The 25774-nt window shown below is 37.9% G+C and overlaps 1 protein-coding gene across 1 annotated transcript in view; it reads right to left on the bottom strand.

Moving 5' to 3' along the window:
- Positions 1-21820, bottom strand: part of FBXW7 (F-box and WD repeat domain containing 7) — a 135125-nt gene extending 113305 nt beyond the window's left edge. The window contains exon 1 of the mRNA XM_063309777.1: positions 21097-21820. The gene's annotated coding sequence lies outside the window, so the exon portion shown is untranslated. The remainder of the gene's footprint in view (positions 1-21096) is intronic.
- Between the last annotated feature and the right edge of the window lie 3954 nt (positions 21821-25774).

The raw sequence follows: 25774 nt of genomic DNA, 5'->3' as shown, positions 1-25774 counted from the left end.
CTGGTGAAAGCTGTTCCCAAAAATGACCATTACAGTTTCTATTTCAGGTCATATAAAATAGAATTCATATCCACATATCAACCCCAACTGCCAGAGATCCAGATGAACAGTTTCTTCCAGGATTCCATGTAGCTGCAGTTCAACTCCCTTTTCTAAAAAGAGAAGGTTGGAGATTAGGTGGAATTTACCTAACACCACTAGATTAACAGATGGTTTCTCCTCCCTTTAAGTGGGGAAAGAACTATCATCTACTTCAACTATCACCTAAAGAAGCATTAATCATATCCCTATCCCATTCATTCACCCACAGGAGCCCAACCCATTCACTGCCCATAGGAGCCATATAGGGCATCATGTAAAACCTTGCCCCAATTACATCAATAGATTTGACCAATATGGAGTTAAGATCTGAAAAATATGAGTGATTTTGTTTAGCAATCACATTTGAGAAACCCAAAGGGAGATACTCCAATCTGTTCTTTCAATGGAATTAAAAGGGTTACACACTGCTTACCCTGTCACAGGTTAAAAACAAGAGCAATCAATGCAGTTTCTATCCCATGCTGGTGTCTGAACACTGACTGAAAAGAATTTAGGTAGTCCTCACTGCCACCTTATCAACAATCTTCCCCAAAACATAAGGTTGGAGACTGTGCAATAGTTGACCAGTAGAGCTGAATCTTTGGACAGCTCCTTGAAGAGGTGCACTAACGCTTTCTTCAAAAACATCAGCATTTTCCCCTCTCACAGCAAGTCATTCACCACAGCCCAAATCCAGCCTCTTGTCTATTCTCTGCCCGTAACTACAAGTCAAGTAGGGCAGGGACTAGTCCACAGGTGGTAGAATTCATCCCCCCAAGGACTCTATCCACTTCCTCAAAATCAAAGGCTAAAATTCTTCCCATGTAATACCAGAAGACACAACCTTTGGCACTCTATCCAGCAAGCTTACAACTTCAGGCAGATTCAAGTGATTACACCTGAAAAGTGCTCAGCTCATATATTACAGCAGCCCATTAGTAGTTATTCCAGCTCATCCTTCCCTAAAAGGGCTCAGTTTGCTTTTAAAAAGGCTGCTGAATGATCTTTGCAGTTGAAGTAAGGGTAAAGAAGTAATTTGCCATCTTTATTGCCACAGATTCTTACCTTGCTCAGATTCCCTCTTGGTCTTCCATCAACACCACTCCAGGGATAATTTCTGGCACTTCAAGGAGACCTCTTGGGAGAAACCGCTCAGGAACAATCCTGTCAAGAGCCTCATAGCCTCTATATTCTACGAGGTTAACAAGTCTCTTGATAGAACTGCCCTCCAAGTTGCTGGGAAATTCCTCAAGAAACCAACTGTATGTATCAAGCATGGTTGTTATGGCAGCCATGAAATCTCACCCCCAGATAGTTGCTTGAAATAACAGTATCATCAGCCTAGGTAGCAACCTCCAACCCTTGCATGAGATCAAGCAGCCTGAACAGGAATGCTACTGTGTAACTGGGAAGTCAGTATTAACAGTAACATCTAACACTCGTCCCTTTGGCCAACCACACATAAAGGGCCACACAACCAGCCACTTGTAGTACAGAAATCCTAGCAACATTAGATTTTCCTAATGGCCAAACACTACAGGTTGTCCTCATTCAGTGACTGCCTTGGACAGTGACTGTTCACAGTCAACAACAGTGATGAAAAAGTAACTTTGCAACTAATGCCCGCATTTACAATCTTCTCACCGTCTTTCTCTCTCAATTACATGTTTGCCATTACAGTCAGTTAGTAAGCATACATCATCCTGTGCCTGACCCTTTCCCCCCACTCACAGAGCAGAGAGATTGCCTAAACAAGCTCCTTTTCTCCTCAGCATGTCCCTAAAATGTCCTAACCACAAGTTAACAAGCTCAGTTCTGTGACCTTAATTAGTTGATTAGAACCCTCAGTTTTACACTAAAGGCTTTTGTTTGCCTCCTAAGCGGCTTGTGGCTTGCAGGTTCAAGTGTGCTAGGCAAACAGCCAATGCTAGTGCATTCCTTTCAAAGTGTATTCCCCATTGTGTGCCTGCTTACTATCTTCTAATCCCTTCCTCGCCAGTGAATGTAAATACAAACATTTTTTCTTGCTAATTATCCCAGCATCAGGGTGAGCATTCCAAGGGCAGGGAGTGGAAAAGGACTTTTAGGATTTGCCATTTTACCCGGCTTCTTCATGAGTCAACCCACCCTGAGTCTTCCCCACCATCTGGGCTCACCCAGCTGTTGAGGGTTGTATTCCTCTGATGCTGTAAAGCAAAGGAAACCTGAAGTAAAATCCTACGCAGAGTTTCGGTCACTTAACAACTGAGTCACTGGAACCAATTGCAGTTGCTAAACAAGGAGAGTACTACCTGTACTCTCAATCCTCCACCATCTTGGGTTGAGACGATGAAAACTCTGAAAACCACATGGGCATATATCAGTCAGGGGCAGCCCCTCTGTCCTTCTGATCCAGATTTACCTTTCCATCAACAATTAAATCATGGACCAAAATGGTCTTAACAGATAGACCAGATATTCAGTAAAATCAATCTTAGACCAAGATCTCTAGCAATACAGTAGCCTAGTTCATAAGATGAGATCAGATGTCTGGAAAAGGGAATGGCAGATTTCCAGTAACCCTTCTCCTACAATGGCTTGCCTTCCATCTCCTGCTATAATTCCCTCTACCCATAACTACTGTGACCCCCCTTTCTTCTCCATATCCATCCACTATATTCTCATTCTTCCCCACTCCAAGCCATCTCAAGAACTCAGCATGGCAATAACATCATTTAGAGTGTCTCAAGTCTCGCCTTCCTCCCTTACCCCAGTTACCCAATTGTTCAGTCCTCCTTCCATCAGTCTCCAATCCTCTCCTCATTTTCTCCCTTGTCCTGCTCTCAACTGAATAGGGCAGTTCTACAATATATTTCTATATGCCACCCCTTTCATTCACTTGGGAGAAGGTGTACTAAACTCCATTCCCTGCCTACCACTCAGGGTGCCAGTCATCTCTTGCCACTTCAGCCACTGCTCTTCAGACTCAAAACACTCCCTTCTTCTTGTCTCTCCACTCACTTTCCCATCATCCATCCAGTTTTCCACCCATCTCCTCTTTCCCCACACAGTTCCAACCTGATCTTCCCCCTTTTCTTTCTCCATTCCAGCACCATTCTCTAACTCAATCCTTCAGCCTAAATTCCTGTACTTCCTTCTCTCTTATTCCTACAATTCCAAATTCTAACAGTCTTTTAATCTGCTCACTCCCATTCTCACTTCTAACATCTAATCTTGGAAGAATCACTCCCATTCTCGCTTCAATCTAATCTTCTCACTTCACTCCTAACTCAACTCCACCCTCCATCACAGCCTTCTTCACTGTTCACTCTCTCTTCTCAACCAACTACTTTCACCCTGGGTGCCTGCACTCACTCTCCTGCCTAACTGGCTACACTGAAGCTTTTCCCAATCTTTCCCAGCTGCACCAAAACTGTTCATAATCTCTTACAAACTTTTTCCTTTTCTCTGAACAGTATTCTGAGTTTTGATGGCAACCAATTTGACTTCCACGTTCACCTCCAATCAGCCCTTTAGCTGTTCATAGATCTCCAGACAGATCTAGCCACAGTGGCTCTGCAAAAGGTAATTTCCACTCTTGCTTTTCTGCTGCACAGAGTCTAACATGGCACAATTTTTGGACCCTGCTTATTGTCTCTCCAGCCAACACCCATTCTGTCTAATTTGATCAAGTTAGCTTAGTTTGCCTCATTTACTTACTTTACTTCTCTTTCCTTTCTCAATATCCTATTCCAATCACTCTACTTACTATCATTCTGTAACACACTTCTTCTTAAAGAATATTCCTTATTTTTAACCTCCAAAACATACCCACCTTAACTACCTGATTAAAAACATTTCCTTCCCTTCAGGATTAATATAGTTTCCAATTATATTTTTTAGAATATCATTTTTAAGGAAATACAGAGGAATAAGATCTATATTTGAAGAGCTTTAATTTATCAAGAAGACCTATAAATTCTTGTCCCTACTTGCTTCAGTCATTTATATCCAACCCCTACTGCAAAAGAAAAAGTTTCTACTTGAGCATCCTCAGAAGTGAAGACACATGCAAATAATTGAGTTTTTCTGCAACGTTCTTATCTTCTGTTGTTTGATAGTCCCACCATGTCCTCTCTCTTTTTTCCTAGGATATATTAAAATAATTTTTAGCTGCTGCTCTTAATACAGGTAGTCCTCACTTAGCAACCACTTGTTCAACAGCCATTCAAAGTTACAATGGCACTGAACAAGAGGTACTTATGACAGATCCTTGTAGTTATGGCCATAGCAGCATCCCCATGGTGATGTGATCTTGATTTGGGTGCTTGGCAACTGGCTCGCAAGTACGTCACAGTATCCTGTGGTCATCATAGTGACCCTTGGTCATGCAATCACCATTTGTGACCTTCACTGCCAGCTTCTGATAATCAAAGTCAATGGGGAAGCTGGCAGGAGGTTGCAAATGGCAATCACATGACCACGGGATGCTGCAACCACACAGGATTCCCTAACGGCAGCAACTTCTAGAACTGCTATCATAAGTTGGCATGAGATGTGCCTTATGACCGTGTTGCTTAGCAACAGAGTTCAGTCCCAATTACCATTGGTAACAGAGGACCACCAGTATCATTTGCCATATCAAAGTCAACTTCTTTTTTGTATTCTTTATTACCAGTTTGCATTTCTTTTGCTCAAGTTTATATTTCTTCTTGTTTTCAGTTCTATTTTTTAAAGAAAATATTCTTTTCTCTGACAATTTTTATTACTCTATTCATTAATCACATTACATTGACTTGGATTTGGTCATTATTCTTAATCTGAAATATATATCCTAAGTAAATTTCTATTGTTCTGGTTTAAATAATTTTCAAACATTACAGAAAGACTTTGCTTTCTAGAATGTTCTATTTTGTCATTTTTTTATTTTGAGAAAGTCTGCTCTCTATGTTTAATTTTTTTGCCAATTCTTTCCTTGTTCATATATTCAATCTAGCATCATCTTCAATATGGGGTTTTTTTGTCAAGAGAATTAAGCATAGTAGTACAAGTGGCAGCAGAGCGGGTTACAGTCAGCAGCATTGCTAAAAGAAAATAAAATGGCATCCTACAGAAGGATGAAGATGCCATACACTAAAAAATGAATGAAGTTTTATCTTTAGCTGATTCTCCCAAATTTGCTGCCTCAAATGATCCTGCCTAATATAAAGGTTAAATAATTCTGTCTCCCATTCTGTATTATGAAAGATAAATTAATATCTAATATATGAAATATTCACACAAGATTTTGGAGTATTACATGTATGTAAATTCCTCCAAAGGCATTATGATTATATTCTGCTAGAAAATAATTGGAAACAGCTAGATGGGAGTTGCTGCAGGTCAAAGCCTGTAAGAATTTGAAAATCCCATTAAAGCATTTGTGAATAGAATGAGTAAGAAATGATATATTTAAGACATTTAGCATTCAGAGGACGAAAATAAGTCATATGGCCTAATTGGTCTTTTCACAATTCCCAGAATTCCAAAGCCAAGATGTTGGTTTAAGAATTACAAAAGGGGGAATGTATTAAAAGAATTACATGCATATTCCCATCCAGCATGAATTTTTTTTTGTAGCACACAACAAATCCCACTGTTGCACACACCAATCTTAGACATACATTCCTTTGAATTATGAACAAATATTTGGCTTCTAAGGTTTAAATTTCAAAGCATTTAGAGATTCTTCTCATATTTTACATATCTGTCAATATATTGCACGTACCTTCTATTTGGTGAGCTGCACCAATGATATATTGATTTACAAGTTAAATCTCTAGAACAGAGATTCTAGCTTGCACAGACTAGCATAATAATGCTTGGGTAAAACTGGATTTAAACCTGCTTCTGCAAAACTGACTAAAATGTTACAAAACTACTACTGTCTTGATAGTTAGCAGGGAATGTTGCAAGTGCCACAAGCACACCTAAGGCTGGAACCCTAGTCTACATAATCTCTTAGTAAAAATGTTATCTGAAAGTCTCAGCTGTACAAAGACATTATGGGCAGCAAAGGTCAATAATTATGAGTTATGACAACAGCACATGGAAGGTTTTGATGGCATGTGAGAGGAAAAAATGGCAAAGAGCTTGAATTAACACAAGAAAAAAACAGATATATTGCATGTTTGCAAAACTAAGGAGGAAGGATGTAATACATCTGAATAGAGGTAGTCTAAAAAAAACCCTAAAATGTCAGAAAGTATTATGTGATATCATCTAGAATGCTGTGAATACATACAAAAGTAAGAATTCAGAGGTTGGTGATAATTGCATGTTCCATTTCAGTAAATGATAATGATAATAGAACCAAGTATGAGTTCTGGGCATAATTGTGCAACATTCTGTCTGAGTGGGACCCAGGTTGAAAGATTATTCTGTTAGGTGAGATAAATTGACTGAAAGGAATTAGATGAATGTACATAAAAGTGACTAGTCATTCAGACACCTATGAATGAATAAGATGACTGATGATCATCAGCTTAGAAAACAGTCTGTTTACAAATACTTACTTTAAGAGTATGTCTATTCATGCATGGAAAAGCAATAAATGGAAAAGCATGAGTTTTGGTTATTTATGATAAAAGACAGAGAATTACAAGATAATTACAAGAATTAGAATTACAAGAGCAATGAAAGATTCTAAATCTTTGACACTGTCAAAATGGACACAGTAGTTAAGGGAGAAAGGTGAAAGAAATAAGAGCAGAATGAAAAGAGAAAGGAAGAGGAAAAAAGCCTGTACTAAAATGTATTACTATACTAATACCACAACAGAATGAATAGAAGGTGAATGATAGGAAAGATAATGTGGATTGTATTTGAAATAGAGCAAAAAGCATTATGTTAGAGTGCCACTCAAGCATGTTAGAAATATGAGAAAGGATGCTTGATGGAACAATGAAGTAAAAAAGATTGTAGATGAGAAAAAATACACATCAGAGAATGATTGCTATAAAACATAAGCATAAAAGATGCAATATGTATACAGAGAAAAAGATGGTGGCAAGAATGTAGTCAAAGACAGAGAAATTAAGATGAAAAGAGAGCGGTATTGACTGAAGCAAAAAATTGTTTTTGAAATGAGTGAAAAGGGCTAAACAAGGAGCCTTCAGCAAAGTGAATGAAATTAAAAATAAAAGTAATAAAATGATTTAAATTGAAAAGAGGGAATGCTAGAAGCAAGTATGGTTTGCAATGATAGAAAAAGATGAGGTTTAGTAAAAGCAAATTAGATTTAGCTATATTTTTGTTTCTTTTATCTCACATGTTTACTTTCTTTTGCTTATTATTTCTTAATCATTTTTGTGCTCTGCAGAAATTGTTTACTCCAAAAAGAACAGAATGAAGGTATGTATGTATAATGCACTGAAATTCTTCGAAAGGTAATGGGGAGCATATAAATAAGTGAGGCTGGAGATTAAAGTGATGTGACTAATAAGTGAGAGAAACAGCAACAAGCTAGGATATGGACAAAATAGCTAAAAGGAAAGCAAAAAACCAGAGAGCATTTCGAAAGAGAACATGTGTGCATACAAGATCTGAAGAAAACCAAAACCAAAGCTCATGCTAAAAGCAGTCCAATAATTCTGGACAACGGTTGTTACTAGACTAACCAGTACATTTTCCTATTTTCATATATGAGATTTGCTGGGAGATTCAAAAATGTACTCTAACATATAGTAAGCCACACCTTCCCTCTTCCTTTTAATCAGAAATTGACTTAATATTGCCATGCTTTGCTGTAATATTAAGGGCAACTCTCTTAAATTACAAACATAACCCTTTGGAGATGTTATTGACCATATAATCTCTATCCACAAGGAAGAGCAGGGTGAACAAGATGAACCATGTTCACCTACTCACTGATAGACAGATTGTGTGTTACAGCCTCACCTCTACAGGTGAGAGAAAAAAGCATGGTAATGGAGGCATGAGAACATTCCTCCTTCTTTCCTCCTCACTTTCATATGTAGAGGCTACATAACATAGTAAAAATTCAGGATAACTATAATCATATTTAAATTCTACATAGGATACTATTGTTTTAACATGAAAGCTACCTTGCAGTCAACAGTTAGCATACTTTTCCCTATATACTGCATTGTTTTGTGCAAAAATTCAGAAATGATAAATTCACTATCATGGTCATAGTTGTCATCTTCACAGAACTCTGAATAAAATAACTTTCCTCAAATAACCTTAAAATTATAGTTTTCTTGCATACTTTCATGGGGGTAAGCCACATTAAACATTTCTGGGTGAACAAATATAATTTTTATTGCCTGTCTCTGTATATGCATCATTGCTAGCAATTATTCACTTCCACGTTCACTTTTCTCTCTCTCAAAGTCCAGAAGAAGAAAAGCAGCCCCAAAGCATAATGCTGCCACCACGCTTCCCTGTGGGTATGGTGTACTTTTGGTGATGCGCGGTGTTTTTGCACCAAACATATTTTTTGGAATTATGGCCAAAAAGTTCAAAGAAAAACATCCAAGCCCGGCTACATTTTGCAAAAACCTACATCAAGTCTGACAAAAGCATGTGGGAAAATGTGTCATGGTCTAATGAGACCAAGGTTGAACTTTCTGGCCATAATTCCAGAAAGTGTGTTTGGCGCAAAAACAACACTGCGCATCACCAAAAGTACACCATGCCCACAGGGAAGCCTGGTGGTGGCTGCATTATGCTTTGGGACTGCTTTTCTTCAGCTGGAACTGGGGCTTTAGTCAAGGTGGAGGGAATTATGAACAGGCCCAAATATCAGTCAGTTTTGGCACAAAACCTTCAGGCAGGCCTCTGATAAAATGCTGAAGATGAAGAGGAATTTCACCTGTCAACACGACAACAACCCAAAGCATACCTCCAAATCAACAAAAGAATGGCTTCACCAGAAGAAGATCAAAGTTTTGGAATGGCCCAGCCAGAGCCCAGATCGGAATCCAGTTGAAAATCTGTGGGGTGACCTGAAGAGGGCTGTGCCCAGGAGATGCCCTTGCAATCTGACAGGTTTGGAGCGCTTCTGCACGGAAGAGTGGGCAGAGATTCCCAAGGCAAGATGTGCCATGCTGAGAGACTCCTACCCCAAAAGACTGAACGCTGCCATAAAATCAAAAGGTGCTTCAACGAAGTATTAGTGTAAGGGTGTGCACACTTATGCAGCCACGTTATTCTAGTGTTTTTTATTTTTAATTTTTCACCCTAAAAGATTTCAGGTTGTTTTCCAATTGAATTGTACAGCTTGTATGTTATATTAAAGGTGGAAAAAAGTCTGAAGTGATATAACTTGGTCTGATTTTTTTACATCTCAAAAACCTGGCATTTTAACAGGGGTGTGTAGACTTTTTATATCCACTGTGAGTGTGCATGTGTGTGTGCGTGCACACACACACACAGTATATCTCCCCACCACCCCACTCGGAGCTTCCTCACAACCTACCACCAAATTATCACACCACCTCTTAACTCCTATTTATCACCTCTCTGCATTGTTCTGTATAATTTCTGATGTCCTGTGCGTGAAAAAAAAAAGTGCAGCTTTTTCCAGGCCAAGTACAGATTTTGGAACTGGCACCATTTAGAGTTGATAAATGGAAACAAAGTAAAGGAAACATACATCAATCATGACTGCATGGCTAGTACTAATAAACAAGGTTTTAGTTAATTGAGAAAGTAATTGAAAACATCAAACAAAAAGAAAAAGCACTAGGCTGGAAGAAAAGATGAACTAACACTTACTGTCAGAATCAACAAAGATACCATGAGCTATTGAGTACAAAAGACAGAAGCACGGTATTGGAAACTGAAGATTCTACTAACAGTTCTTTCAAATCTCCCAATCCCTCTTGTATACTTGGCCAAAGGAGGAAAAGAGCACTTGGTTCCTTCCTTTTTGATATATATATTGTGTATATGTGAATAGGAGTGTGTATGTGTGTGATTATAGAATTAGTTATAATAAAGTAGTTAGAAAACAAGCAATCATATTGTGAATTTGTTGGAACCTCTACTGCTTGGTGGAACCTCTACTATCTACGCTTTGACAGTGCAAAAGCTTTGTAACAAGAGATAGCAAAACCTCTGTGCCAATAATCATCCGCTTTGCTAGATTCTGGATCACTTTTGAACAGAAAGAATCCTTTCATTCCCAGGAGCAGAACTCTGATAATCCTAGAATAGATGTTAACATGTATTTGTACATATTTGTATATCTGGCAGTTGATAGACTCTCGTGTCTTCATAAAGACACAAAAATGCAACTGAAGGCCAAAATGCCATGTTAATGAACTGTCAGACCAAAGGAGAAATCTGCTAATACAGCAATATTTGCCTTATTTTCTACTGCATCCCTGGGTCAACACTTTCCATTCAAAACCTGGGTATCTCACTTCTCTTACTTCCAAGTCCCAGCACTTTTCCTCTTATATCAGTTGCCTTCACCCAAGTTGTTCTCATCTAGTTCAATGAAAACCAAGGAAAAAGTGTTACCCAAAACCAAGTCCCTGGTCAATGGAACCACTCCCATTTATGCAGGAATATAAAATAAGATTTCAAGTCTTAAGGAAAAAAAACTGTTTCCTGTACATCAATTTGAGGTACCCCAATTCATTCTCATATAGGGTGCTTTATAGAAGTATTTAGACAAGTATTCCAACAAATAAGAAAGATAAGGATGAAGAAGAAATTCCTCTTCTCCTTTCTCACAGTAGGTTCTGCAGCTTTACTTCAGAAAAGGGACGAGCCAAGCAGCCAGTTCTAAAATGTGTATGGGTTTGGTTTGGACAGACAAACAGGAGTGTTGCTGTGCTTCCTCCTTTCTAACTCACCAAGCTTCTCTACTTATTTCAAAGTTAAACAGAGTGCTCAGCTGAAACCTAGCCCAGAAACAATCAAGAGGATACAAAAAGCAGGCCATTCTCTATTCACAACCATCTCTAGTAGTAATGCTGACTGATATTAAGCAACCTGAAATGTGTGCATATGCACCCCTTTTAATTCTGCACTTTAATTATTTGGGTGAAGGGCTGTTCTGAAGAGTTGTTTCAATAAACACAGCTCAGGTGGAAGTACCCAGCCATCTTTGGCTGATCTCCAAAAAAGCAAAGCAGAATTGTTAGTACTTGGATGGGAGATCACCATGATGGAAGCTTCATGAAAAAACATGCCTGTACTAATTTTTGAAGTCCCTTCTAGCCATTTGTTAGTGATAGTATTATTTCAATTTAATTTCATAATATAATTTCTTCAAATTGTCCAGGATTACTGACACTAATTTAGCGCAAAAGCTATATAACAGCATTCTATGTTCGCTTTGTTTTGAATCCAAGAAAATAACACTGCGTGGATGAAATACGAAGTGAAAGTTAAACATGAAGTTCAATTTTCAAGCAGGTCCACTGAAAGACAATTAATGCTATATTTTTAAGGCTATATACTGAGAACCAAACAAGAGCTTGTCTGAACACACGAGTTATTAAGGCATTGCAGTTTTCCTTGCATACTTTTCTTCTTCACAAAAAACTTTTTATTGTGCTTTAGTAGAAGGTCAATGGCTATCACTTCACTACTTGAGCACAATAGTGAATTGAAATAAGAACTCATTGCTGTTTGGACCGACAAAGCTACCAGTATGTCTAAGCCAATAAAGCGATTTGTTCATTAAAGCTACTAATAAAGCAACCTTTTGTTAGTCTATGAAACATCAGAAGCATCAGAGAATGCATCAAACTGCAATATTTCTGGCTTTCCCACAAAGTCTAGAAACGTCTCTTAAAGCCTTAGTATTTTTATATAGGTTGAAAACATTAGCAATACCCTATTTTTGTCAGTTTATTCATAACTAAAAAGCAAACACTCTCCTTACAACCACTACACAATTTTTTAAAAAAGATTGAAACAAAATTGAGACATTAGCCCTACTTTGATGCTAATTGACAAAGTTTTATATATCTGTTTACTACCCCAAAAGGCAACAGTCAACTGGATTCATCTCAATTACTGAAACTGAAATATAGCATAGATAGTTGCCCTTCTTTTTTATGTTGAGTGATGGGACATAAAGTGCTCTAGATCTAATTGTCCCTTTCCTTATGCATTTTTCCACCTCATGGCCAATAATTCATTTTGAGCTCAGCATTACAAATTTTAAGTGTTCATTCTATAAAAGAGTAAAATAACACCCCAAACTATCAAACATCTCTTCTTCCTTTCATAGTTTAAATATTTAACTATGCCAATAATCCTCTGCTTATGAAATATCCAAAATCCAAGAGAAATAATAAACAATTAATCAGAAATAGAGACTTGATTCTTAATACAGAGAAATTCTGTGAGTCATGCAGTCATTTGTTGCACTTCAGATGTAAAAAAAAAAGCCAGCTTAACTACTCTTTGTAATATTTAACATAAATAATACAAACTCAACATATAACATAAGTGGAAGTGGGGCAGATTAAAATTTTGTGTAAATTACTTGAAATACCTATTTTTTGCTTATCTGTCAAAAAAAGCCAATTCAAATATGGTAGAGAACACATACTGTATCAACAATCCACTTCTGCAAATCAAGAGATTTCTCTTTCTAAGGTCGAATAATACTTTTAGAAATGCTGGTATGATGAATTTCACATAGAAGGGACATACTGTAAAAGAACATACATATCCTTAATAACAATTATTATAGTATACCTATGTAAGACTGGCTACAAAACAGAACATTAAGACATATATTGCTTTCACATTCACACTGACCCATGATTGGGTCACCATAACCAACTTCAAAACTTATAACATCGCAGTAATCCTTTCATATGACTAATGGATGAGCATAAAAAATACCAACTGGCAGCAACACCAGCCCCACAACATGCTGGGCTCACTAGTTGGCACTTTGAACTCAAAAGAATTATAAATGATGACATGATAGTGTCTTGGCATGAACCTCTACAGGGAGTTCATTTATTTATTATTCACATTTCTATCACCGCCCATCTCCCCCTAAAAGAGGGACTCTTTGTTCTGAGTTCCCATCAATGAAAAAAACAGCCCAATTCTAAGTTCTCTATAGCTTCAGAAAACTGGATTTGCAGAATTTTTTATTCCATCAGAGTGGTGTTAGAAATAAATTAGCTCAACTGCCAAACAAGGACAATGTTTTAGAATCACAGGGCACAGAATAATGTAAATGCAAAATATGGGAGAACTCACTTATTTTATGTTGATGCATATGCATGTATCACACATTCACTGTTTTTGAGAACACTGGTAAATAATAGTTTAATATACAGCAGATTTAATATTACAAATACATCAGCACAAACCTTAAGTGCATTCATTCCTTTCTCTTATGCAAATACTAGATACTTCTCAGAGGTGTTAAAAAATTTCCCATTTAAGTCAAACTCAGCAAACTATAGATATACAGTATACAGTATGACTGGATCTTCTAATTACAGCATGAGAGAAGAAGTAGAGGAAGACAATTCATGAGCCGGCGATTCCCTTATGTGCTAGTTGTACATATAAGTCTGATCAGAGGCCAGCAATACAAAGCTTATAACGCTATTGGAAGGCACCCACTGAGCTCCAAACAGCAAAAGTTAAAAACTGGAGGAAAAAGAGAAGTGCAGCAGCATGTGCTGCTGTCATCATTACCCTGGCAAATCAAACTCTCAGGAGCCAATCAGGAGGGTGTGTTAACACTCTTGGGCGAGCTTTACAAGAATGGAGGCAGTCTCCAATTTTGCCTTCAGTTTGGGGGGCATTTCTTTTGACTTCGCTCTATATAAAATCAAGATTTAGAATTCTTAATGAACCAGCAGTGATTATTCAGCTAAAAGGGATGTAATCTTTACCATATGCTTTCCAAACAGGTGAAGATACTGAAGGAATGAATCCAAGTGTCAGTAGGAAATAAAAGCCTCAGCCTATATGAAAATGTGAAGTAGGCTAAACTATTCACCATTCAGTTCCTATCTTCCTCTTCCTTTTATCCACATAATCAAACTTTTAACAGATTGTCCTGAGATGGATGTTCATTGGTTCAACTCACTTCCCAGAAAAATATATTATTTTAGGGAGTCAGATTATCAAAAAGTTTGAGAACCCTTGTCTACACTATCCATTTCCTTCCTTGTGCAGCTATTTCTTCCCCTTGCCTTATCTTCAATCAGTTTTGTTTTTTTCTGTTCCATTTCTAGTGCAGCTATGTATTCCTCTCCTCTTACCTACATCCTTTCATCTTCTTTTTTGATGTTTCTAATGCAACCAAGGAGTAGTATGTGTGCATACCATGGTTTTGTGTGTGCAACAGAATGTTTTCTATGAAAAAGATAATGGAATATGCAGATGGAGTTCTTATTTTTCAGGCAATTAACCCTTGCCTTTGGAATGTTTTTGAAAAGCCATTTTTAAATAAAGTTGTTCTAAAGGACATCAGGATTGGGGCCAAGTTGGGGAATGATATTCCATTAACTCAGCTACTCATACTGAATGTATGGAATCCGAAGGTATATGAAGTTAGATCCCTTACTTACTGATTGGTATTCTACTATTTATATTTTTTTATTATTATATGCTTTTTACTTGTCTTTTATCTCTTTGTTTATATTATTTCTCTAAAAAGTCTAAATAAAAAAAGCAAAAAAATTCACTTGAACCTTCATGTGAACATGGCATCACACAAATGATAGACAATTAAATTTAAATAAGATTTGAATGTACCAGATAGTACATTGGTATTTCAGTAGGAAAAGTATTAATGGTACTATGAAGCCAGTTTAAGTTTCATCCACACAATTTTGTTCAGCAATGCAATGGTCTTGTGAATCCTTATTATCTATGCACTAAAATTAGTATAACTAAGTAAAATTAACTATTTAAAGTGTTCCCAAATGGTTTATGAGCATTTTGTTTTTGGTAATAGTGACTATATAGAATCACATTACAACATTCTTTTTTGCAGGTAGTGATTACAGGAGAAATTTAGGTTTAAATTTTACGTAAGATCACACCTTATTTTAAAAAGTACTTCTCTCTCATTAAAATTAGTAGCCAGCTTTGTAGAAGTCACTGTCTTAGTATAAGCACACAATTATGTTACTTCAGTGCTACTCTGGGGTCCATCTTTAAAAAAGGCAAAAATATAAACAAACATTTTAAAAATATATAGCTAATTTAACTGATTAAAGCCTGTTTGACTACAAACTAAATTGCAACATAATACTACTTTTCTTATCCATCCACACCAGAATTTATCTCATTTGAATCCACTATACTAATTCTTCTATAGATAACTACCAAAATTAAAGCTCTGATTTTAAGCAAAAATAAATTCCAACTTAATTTCACTTTGAATAGTAGATGCTTCTAGCCTTCTTTTCACCTTTGTACCTTTTCATATAGTCAACTTTTCTTCCAGGTCTACCCTATCTCAGTGTATATGCTGTTCTTGGCAAGCTTCCAGCTTTGCTCTGAAAGCAATCTTGGCTATCCTTTTCCTTCCAGCAAACAGCTATGGCTTTTTCTTCTTCTGGGAGGAGACAAATCCATTTGTCTTGCCTCCCATAAAAGCAAACCTACGAACCTGAACAAAAAATTAAGTTAGGAAAGTCAAATATGTTTAAAAACATGGCTAAAAATACATCTAGAGTATCTCTTGAAGCAAGTACAAAGCGTGAAACAATTCTCTATAGTGTACCAAACTTGTGACACACACACATATGGTTAAATCTCAATCTACAGTATCTACAGTATCTACATACAGGAAACAGGGCAAAACTCAACATACATTAGGTCACATCACCCATATAAGACTAACAGCATCTAAATAGCACGTATAATCTTCAAAAACTTATGCAAATAGTATACTTCTACTCCATTAAATAATTTTATCAACTGTAAGGATACTTAGTGCCCCATGAAAGGGACAAATTAAATAAAAAAAACCTGGCTTATAAGCACATATGAATTTAACTCTCCATCACACACTGTCCTTCAAAAAAAGTTCTGTGGCTTAACATGTCACAGGTTGTGAGTCCCAGTTGTCAGCACACACAGTCAAAACAAGCTGTAAAGTTTAGTTACTGAGGTACAGATAATTGTGCATAGAACAACAATGTATGTTCATTATTTGAGCATGTTGTGCAAACACAATCACTGAGCAGTACTTCCCCATGTAAGATGAGGTCCAAACCTACAAATATAATGGCTGATGAACAGTAAAGAAAAACTTGCAACCTAGTTCTATCTGCCTGAGTTGAAACTAATGAGGAGTTATTCAAGGCAAGAAAAGTCCATGAAGTTAAGTACTAGCATCTAGTGATTAAACCATCCTAGAAGACTTTTTAGGAAGCCAGTGTTTTCACATTAAAAATGTGGACACAGTACAAATACCTTTAATTCTTTATTATGGAATATACTTCACAACTCTAAATTTCAATCCAGAGATACAGAATTCAGTAAATATTCAGAAGGGTAAATCAACAAACTGCAAGACAGCAAATGGTTAACAGTAGAAAATACCAAATTATTTTAGGTCATATCACAGAAACAGACACTTTGTGAGGAGACTAAAAGAGAACAAATAATATGCATTTGCAATACAACGTTTACACAGAAAGTCATGCTCTATTCAGTTCAAGACTGAGCAGAACTTTAGCCACAAAGCAGCACATAATTAGATAGACAACCACACTAAAGTCAAGGCATTTAAGTGTATCTAAATTAGAAGTAAATTGTGTTCTATAAATGTAGTTCCAAGACATAGCTTTAAATACTAGTATGCCTCTTAACAAATCTATGTTTTGTTCTGTTTTCCAGCTTATTAGGAGTAAACCAACAACCAGCAAAATGTAATTATCAGTAAAATGGTAAAATATTTTTTAAATACCAAGTATTCTCTTTGCTATAGTAGTATTATCAGTAGTCATTAAATATTTTGAAATACAAACTTGGCCTCACTCTCAGAGTATCTACTCACATGCAGGATACTTGAAAGAAACACTTTTAAGATATGATCTATTGATACCGTTGGTGTATTCAACTAAGACCTATTTGCCTAAATGAGTAAGTATGTTTGTCATTTTCAATCAGATTAAGACAATCTTCTCCAGTCTTGAAACCATCCTGATGTGTCAGGAATTCAGTTCTTAATTCTCAGCCTGTATGGTCACATCTGGGTGGTACAAGTTTGGGGAACTGACTTGTACAAAACGATCCACCATCCAGTTGAATTGCAATCAAATTACCCTGACAAATTACTGAAATGCTATCAAAAACCAGAATTCTGTCCTATTTGTGCATATTTGTTATAGTACAGCTTTTAATTACATAGTGATATGCAATTTTAGCTATACAACTCCAACACCACTTAACACTTAGGAAAAACAAGCAATCATATCAGTACCAACTGAAGAGAATATTTGTAGCTCAGGGTTGAACTATGGAGTCCTTGGTGCTCTCTGAGCCTTGCTATTTTCTTGCAGACATTTCATTGCCAGACTAGGCAACATCTTCAGTGTGGAAAATCTTCAGTTTTTCACACTGAAGGTGTTGCCTAGTCTGGCAATGAAACTCATTCTGAAATCCATTCAGAAAAAAAATCACAGAAAATGCACAGTCATGATAAAAGGAGAATACTACTCCGAGGATTCAAAAAGTACGAACGCAGAAATAAATTATATGCAGTTTTTAAAACATAAGCTTTCCCACTGTGTACCTTGATTTACCAGTCTCAAAATAACTTGGAAGACATTTAATGAGGAACCAAGTCCAGTAGTAAAAGATACACTGCATAATTTAACTGCATGAGATCGCCATTATAATTTTCATGTGAGTTGTACAAGTATGAGAAAATACATACTACTTATTAAACTGTTCCATTTTTCTTCATCTCTTTTTCTGAATTCACTAGGTACAGTGGTGAAAAAAAATCAGTTCCTAATCACTACACTGTAAAAACTAATCTGATCAGAAACTGAGCTTTTGTTGCTTTTACTTGACTTGCCAAATTTCTCACTTATATATACAAGATATTTGCATTGTGTAAAGAAGTAAAAGAAGTCCACAGAATTATCTTAATGTCTTGGAGGCACATTTCCATTTCAAATACTTATTTTCTATATTGTGTATATGAATGCACATTTCTTTCTATTCTTATACATCAAGTATTCAAACTGATTGCCAGTCTGATCAATAACTACCTACCTACCTATTAATATGCTTTATATCATTTCAATTTCCTGCTAAAAACTGCATTCATCAGTGAATGGGAGGGGGATAGTCTCCTTCCCTCTGCAGTCCTCCATACATGTAGTCTTTTAAAATCTGTTTCAGAGGCTTGAAAGACCTTATAGAGTTTTAGGGAATCATAGGATACTGCAGGCAGGGCCGCAACTAAGGTCTGTGTCACCCCGGGCAAACATGGATTCCACGCCCATTTTGGCGCCCCCCCAGCGCTCATTTTGGCACCCCACCAGCGTGGCGCCTGGGGCACATGCCCCAGTTGCCCCCCCCTAGTTGCGGCCCTGACTGCAGGGAAGGGAAAAGGATAATTTCCACTAGTGTAAAAATGGAGCTTGTCCTTATTCTTCAGATGAACTCATATAACTTAATATAAGAAATTAATGTTACCTTGACCACACTGGTCAAACCACCCTAGCTAAAACAGGGATATGCCAAGCATATTATGGCAGGAATATGTTGTCCTAAATCCAGTAAAATGTATTTTCTAAGATACAGTTTTAGGATTGCATATATAATATACAGAGGAGGGAAGGGACCACAACCTGTTACTCTATAGCAGTCATTCTAACATATATCCCTTCTGTAGTGAGGATTGTGGATTTCAGGGTTAACTTTTTAGAATAGAAAATATAAAAATTTAACTTCTCTGTAGAACTCTGATATTCCTCTGTAGGAATTAAAAACTTTTCATTTTCTATTCAAGCCCTTTCCCCTTTCTATCAATAATTTACCTCAATGAAGATGAAAAACTAGTTTTTCCTTTAAAATTATATTTGAACTAATATTGAATATTAACTTGAACTATTATCTGCATCAAAGAAATTGTATTTGCCATCTAAGAAGTTTGGATGAACTACACTGAAAGATCATATGCCACTTAATTCTATTGTATCTAATAAAGTAACATTATTTGTTTAATTACATTCTAAAATCAACTGTAAACAAGGACAACTATTTTCAAACGAGTTTTTCATGTTTACGACTTTGGCATATCATTCCTATCAGATCCATGATGGAATTTCCCATACTGTAATAAACTGCAATGTGGTTTGTTTTATTTTGGCTCAGCATACTGTACAAACCCGATTATTATGTTTTAATATGTACTGCAAACCCACACAACTGTGATTTAATAAACCATGGAAAGCAAACCATGCCTTAACACAATATGTGAATCAGGCTATGTTGATGCTTTGATGTAAGTCCCTAAATTCATTTAAACTCAGTGCACATAAAACAATAGCATAACTGTAAAATACTATGCAGAAAAAATTATCTACTCAGAAATAATTCCCACTGAATTTAGAAAGAATTACCCCCAAGTAAATATATACAGAGTCACACTTGTTTTTTTCTGCCTCTCCATTACCTTGGTCTCAGTATACATATAATCAAACATGTACACCAACACTTCACAGGTATCTGTTTTCAAAGGGTCACTGTGTTAGTTTGCAGAAACAAAAGCAAAGTTCTCTGTCATCCTTAAGACCAGCAAATGTATTATGGGATAAGTTTTGATAACTATAGTTCACTTCATCACGCATGGAGTTTAATCTTGAGAAAGAATATATTTTAATGCTTGGTAGTGTCCTATGGCTACTATCTATAGAAAATAATCAGTCTCTACTTTCTACATTTTATTTCCCTCTGATCTCTTTTACTTTTTCCTTCATTACCACCTGATGTGTGTGTGAAATTATACACACAGTTTTCTTTCAGGACAATAATCTATGCATCCGATGAACTAAACTAAAGTTTAAAAAAAGCCCTAATTCTGCAACAAATGTACCAATAGGTATCATAAACATTTTCATTGTTTTAGACAGAATAAATGCAATGAACATTTTTATATGGATTTTGGAGCAATTTACACTTTAAAATATAAAGAATTTAAAATTATGCAATAGAGTAGTGCAAGACTCAAGACAGAATGTTTATGATTCCTCAAATATGAAGAATCCTTGAGTTATTTATAAAAATAATAAAGGCGGGATAGGAAATAAATAAATAAACAAGCAGCATTCATTAAAATTAGGTTAATGTAACTTCTGAAAACTTTACTGTATAAAGCACTGCTGTTTTAATATTAAACTGTGTTGCATATTGTGTGAAGTAGGCAGAATGTATTTAAATGCATTTTAGTCTTATTGGGACTGTGGAACCCATTCTGGATGAATTAACCGTATGCTATTCACTCTAGGTGAAAATCCTAAACCAGAATACTTTCCACATCACACAATAATCAGCCTCAAAGTCGATTCAACAGAAATTAATGCTACCATGGTGCAGAGATCAGTGCATTTAAACTTTCTGTTACTAGGAAAAAAAGAAAGGAGAAACAAGAGTCCAAGTTTCTTAACTGGCCCTCTCAAACCCCTCTGTTCTCATTAGTTGTTCAACGAAGGCATTTAAAGCCCCCTCGAGATGTACCAATGCTTTTTTGCCTGACCCTGAGAGAGATCTCTCCACCGTGGTTAACAGGGTGGGTCACTCAGCGCAGCAGACCATGCAGACAATCCTGCAACGTGAGGCGCATATGAAACAAGGGATAGCGACTGCCCTTTATTTTACACCATGAGCCATTCAGGACAGAGCCGAGCCATTCTCCCGGCATTCTTCCCATCCCTTCGTTCCGTGCCGGGAGGGGAGAGGAAGGCACCACGTGCATCACCCAACTACAGGGCCTGGAGACCCGGGATGCTCAGATGGGACCCATGACCTCCCCCCACCTTCGTCTTCCGTTCCACTCACCTTGTGTACTTCGGAAGCTAAAACAACGGTGGCGCCCAACCGGCTTTCCAGGGACAACTCAGCGGACCTGGGATCAAGCGGAGAGCTTTGCCGGAATCACCCTCCTTCACCCCGCGAGAGGAGGAGGAAGCGGCCAACAGGCTTGGGCGGCAAGTTCGAGAGGAACAAGACTCCTCCACTCGGGGCTTCTGAGGCGCGCACAGCTTGACGTTCCAGGACTGGTCACCGAAGCTTTCCGTCCCAAGGCTTCCGAAAGACTCAGCAGCAGTAGTGTGCCCGACGTCGCTTCACGCGGAGCAGCCACTGCCGCCTCCACCACAGCGCTACCCGCCGCTTCCCCCGGGACCGGTCCGGCCACCCCCGGCCTTGGAGGGGGAAGCGGCCAGAGGGTCGGGCCGCGGCCCCAGACCGGCTCTGCCTCTCATACACTCCCCGAGTTACTGCCGCCGGCGGTGCTAGGGCCCCAGCCAGGCAGACGGAGCGCGGAAGCGGCGCCGGACGGCTAGGCTCAGCCCCGCTCCCGCCCCGCTCCCAGGCATGTGGGTAACTAATGCTCCGTGAGGGGTCCGGTCACTCCGCAGGACGGATTCTGAAGGAGGCGGAGAACCGCTTCTGTCTCGGAAGGAAAGAGAGATGCACGGAACCACGAGATAGTCCGCCCGGTGGTCCAGAGCCGCTTATTTTCTGCCCCTCACATACAGTCAGCGGTGGGAGGGAGGAGGAAAAGAAGGGACGGCCCATCTACGGCGGCGCAGGTAGATTACATAGTCCGTAGCCTGGCAACAGGAACCTTCCACCCGCCTTCCCCGGACGCGAACTAATGACGCAAAGAGGTTGAAAGGCTGGGTGCCTTCGTGGAGGGGTTGTGTAATTCCGGACGCGGAGATAAATCAGCAAGACGGAAGAGCCTGGCCCATTATTTGGTTGTGCGCAATCGCAGTTGGAGAATTAAACAAAGATTTGAGTTCGGTGAAGAGGGTTACTTCATTAATAAGACAGCAGTTGTGGCTAATCAACATGGAAGATACGTGCAGTAGTTCGGGGGAGGTCGGATATGCCAAAGAGATACTTGATATTCAACTGAGATCGTAATACAAGACAGCTGGTTGTGCTCTGATATAATAGTGGCTGTACTCATAGAAAGTACTAATTGTGGTTAATTCCTGGTTTATTCAAGCCGATTTTTTTAGATTTGCACAAGTAATTTCATTGGCTGGGTTCAGAGTGCTGTAAATGCAGATATCAATCCTGGGTTCAACTGCTCGCTCAGTCATGGAACTAATTTGTTGTGTATAGGCTATATAGCGTGCTTTGTTCTGGGGTATGTTGTGTGAACCCAGCCATTATTGGTGTGCTATGGCTAAACTAGTAAATAATGGTTCACAAATCATTCTGTAGCATGCTGTGTGAGCCCAGATGCCAAGTGACTTGAACCATTAACATCCATCTCACGCCAATCTGTTAAAGGCTTGATTTTGAGAAAAAAGGAATGAGAATTTAAGAACATAATGGTAAAAATAGACGTCCACTTCACAGCTTGACATAGGGCAAATGCGGCTTTTATCTCCAAATTACAATTACAGCACAGTCCTTTGTGACCATTCCTACAGTGGTATGGCCACGTTCTACATGGTATGGTATGGTGTGGTATAGTATGGTTCTACAGTAATATGGTAGCCTACGGTGGTATGACCACGTTCAAGCAGTACCCTACACTGTTGCCTGCACTGTAACCACTAACATTTATGGCGAACTCCCTCACAGAAGACTGAATCAAAGGTGGCAGGATACAATTAAAGTGGACATGAAAATCATCCAGTTGGACCCAGATTCTGTTTGATCACATGAGATGGCATGCATTGAATACATGGAGGGATGAAAAAAAGGGTCCATTTCTATTTGTACTTTTATACCAATTGCTTAACTTCTTCCTGAACAGTACTTCAAGGGCATCTGCAGGAAGGGGTATGGGGGAGCAAATGATGAAACATTAATGACATCATCATGCAAATACTGCAACATATGTACCTGGTCAGATGTCAGGATTTGAGTGATGATATTGCCACACGTGTGTTATTTTGGCATCATCCTGGCTTGTGGCTGCAGTGTTTAATATTTCATATCCATGGAATAAAACTATGTTCCTTTAGAAACATTAATGACACCCCTCAATCTAATGCTAATTTTGCCTGATGTATTTATACTGAGGACTGTTCAACAGTGGTAAAGTCTAATAAATTCCAATCCATGAACTTTATCTTCATTTTGCAGATTGCCTGGCAATGTCTGAACCTCTTTCTATTCAATTAACATGCTAAAAAGGTTTGCTAAAAGGTGTTGCTTGGTCTATTAACAATTCAACAGGGAAAAATTACACTGTACTGAAAGACAGACTAATGCAAAAATGCTTATGACCATTTTGTTTGCAGGAATAAAAAGGACCAATATAAGAAAATTCTGGGGTAAAATAAACATTTCTAGCATGAGTGATAAAGACTTCACATCAAAGAAGTACTATATTAGATTGTATTCTTTTTCATACACGGCAAGCCCTGTTATATCTTTAAAAAATCAGATTTTTCCTCCTCTCAAAGGCAAGTCTTTAACCACCTTTTTTTTATCAGAAAAAATTAAATGACAGCTAGAAAATTGCTTCAGTTTCTGCCAGCATTTTAATATTTTCTGCAGCATTCTTTCCTTACACAAATGCATACTTAGTTCATTTGTTGTTTTATCTTACATTTCAGGGCAAATAAGATGCTTCATATTATACTGTACATCAAATCTGACTAATGTGGATATGCTAATAGCAAAAACAGCTTCTCTTTCTTTAAAAGGAGATAATGGCATATTTAACTGAATTCTACAGAAATAGGTGAGATATAAATATTTATAAAATTATTATGTCACAGTTTTTCATATTAAAAACCACCCCAAAGTGGACTAGAATTCCTTTAAAACAATTTATAATGAATTGAAAACAATGAAAATACAAATAATTCAATAAACATTATGTTAAAATCTTAAAGAATTTTGGAAACTATAAAATATGAAACAGTAAGGCCAATCCAAAAAAGAATTGCAACACCAGCTTCAACAAGAGACAATAAAAAGGTTAAATCTGTGACTCCCTAGCTATTGCTAAAATACAATTCATATGATATCTCACCACGGACCACAAAAGCTAGGGTTGCTGTGAACTAGTTACATCTGGAAAGCCACAGATTTTCAGCCTGAAACAGTGATGAAACATCATGAGCAGAAATGATGTGGCTTTTGACAGCTAACAAGCCATGCACTTTCCACTGTACTTTAGAAAAATCGCTATGGATACTCCCAGCTGCATTTGAGTGATTTTTTTTTTTTGGCCCTTTCATGTAACACCATGAAGTTCTCACAGAGTCGTGTGCTGATAAATGTTTAAGAACCAACTCTGCCAGCATCATTGCCACCACCACACCACACCACTAATTGCAGAACAGCTGATTGCCATACTAGGCATCATGACTCAGCTTTGCTGTCAACCAGATCACAACATTCCAGAAAATTGAACAATTGGCAGTTGTGAGCTGGTAAGCCAGCTCCAGCACACCACTTTCCTTATGGAATCCTAGGTTGTGTGGAACATAATTTGAAAACCCTGGTCTAGATCACATGCGATGCCTATAGTGATGCAAACCTTGGAGCCTGTAGTCATTTGCCACCAAATTTTGGTGGAGTTTTTAGAGGCTTGGCATTCAAATAATCCTGCCCAGCTTCTGCAGTCCAGCTTTCCTCTGAGCAACACGTTCATCTGCTCCAGCTTTCTCTTTCACACAAATATCCATTGGGGGGCAAGTGACATCATCTGTGTAATTACATCATTACACCAATGGCACAAGTTACATAGTGTCACTTGTGTAATCACATTATGATGTCTTTGACCAAATGCCTAGATTCTCATGCAACTACAGTACATCTCTCTTCAGCTGCCAGATAGCATCACATATCCTAATTTTGCAATTGACTATCTTCGGTTATTGGCCAAAAATTAGATCAGAGGCAGTGTTCAGGTAGTAAAGGATTAGCCATCTTATCCAAAGTTATATGAATATTGGATGTTGGCATATCCAATTCTCACTGACTCATAAATCGTACTTAATAAACCACAGTAATTAAAACCAAACAATCCACATTATAGCCATCTGCAGGCATTTCTACTTAACTACATGAGTGGCCTGAATGAGGTTCACATACCTCCAAAGTTGTACTAGGGATATCTAATGAGCAATGGCACCCACTCATATAGCAGGTATGTTTGCAGGAGGAAAATTATGTTTACAGTTGCATACATGTTGGCTTTCACAAGCAAAAGCTCCCACATTTTAGAAATCTTCAATGTATGTTTGTGTCAGATCCCCACAATCAAAGGTTTCATGGGGAACCTTTACAAAAACCCTTATCGGAGCATCTACCATCATTTCTTTCTCTAAGGAATGGAATCCGTGTCGCCAGATGGGAGGGGGTGTGAAGTTGGAGTGTAAAGTGGTTTATTATGGCTATGGAGGACATCAAGGACACGGGGTTGAGATATGCCAGGAATACCATCTGGATGGGAGGGGGGGTGACATGGTTTCATGGGAAAGGGGACTAACTAAGGGAATGTAGTTTTTAAGTTAGGTTTGAGTTGGAAATCTTT

Source organism: Candoia aspera, chromosome 8, assembly GCF_035149785.1.
Source record: "Candoia aspera isolate rCanAsp1 chromosome 8, rCanAsp1.hap2, whole genome shotgun sequence".
In the NCBI taxonomy this organism is placed as follows: domain Eukaryota; kingdom Metazoa; phylum Chordata; class Lepidosauria; order Squamata; family Boidae; genus Candoia; species Candoia aspera.
The sequence above is the reverse complement of the archived record's forward strand: the minus strand, read 5'-3'. Positions and strand labels throughout refer to the sequence as shown.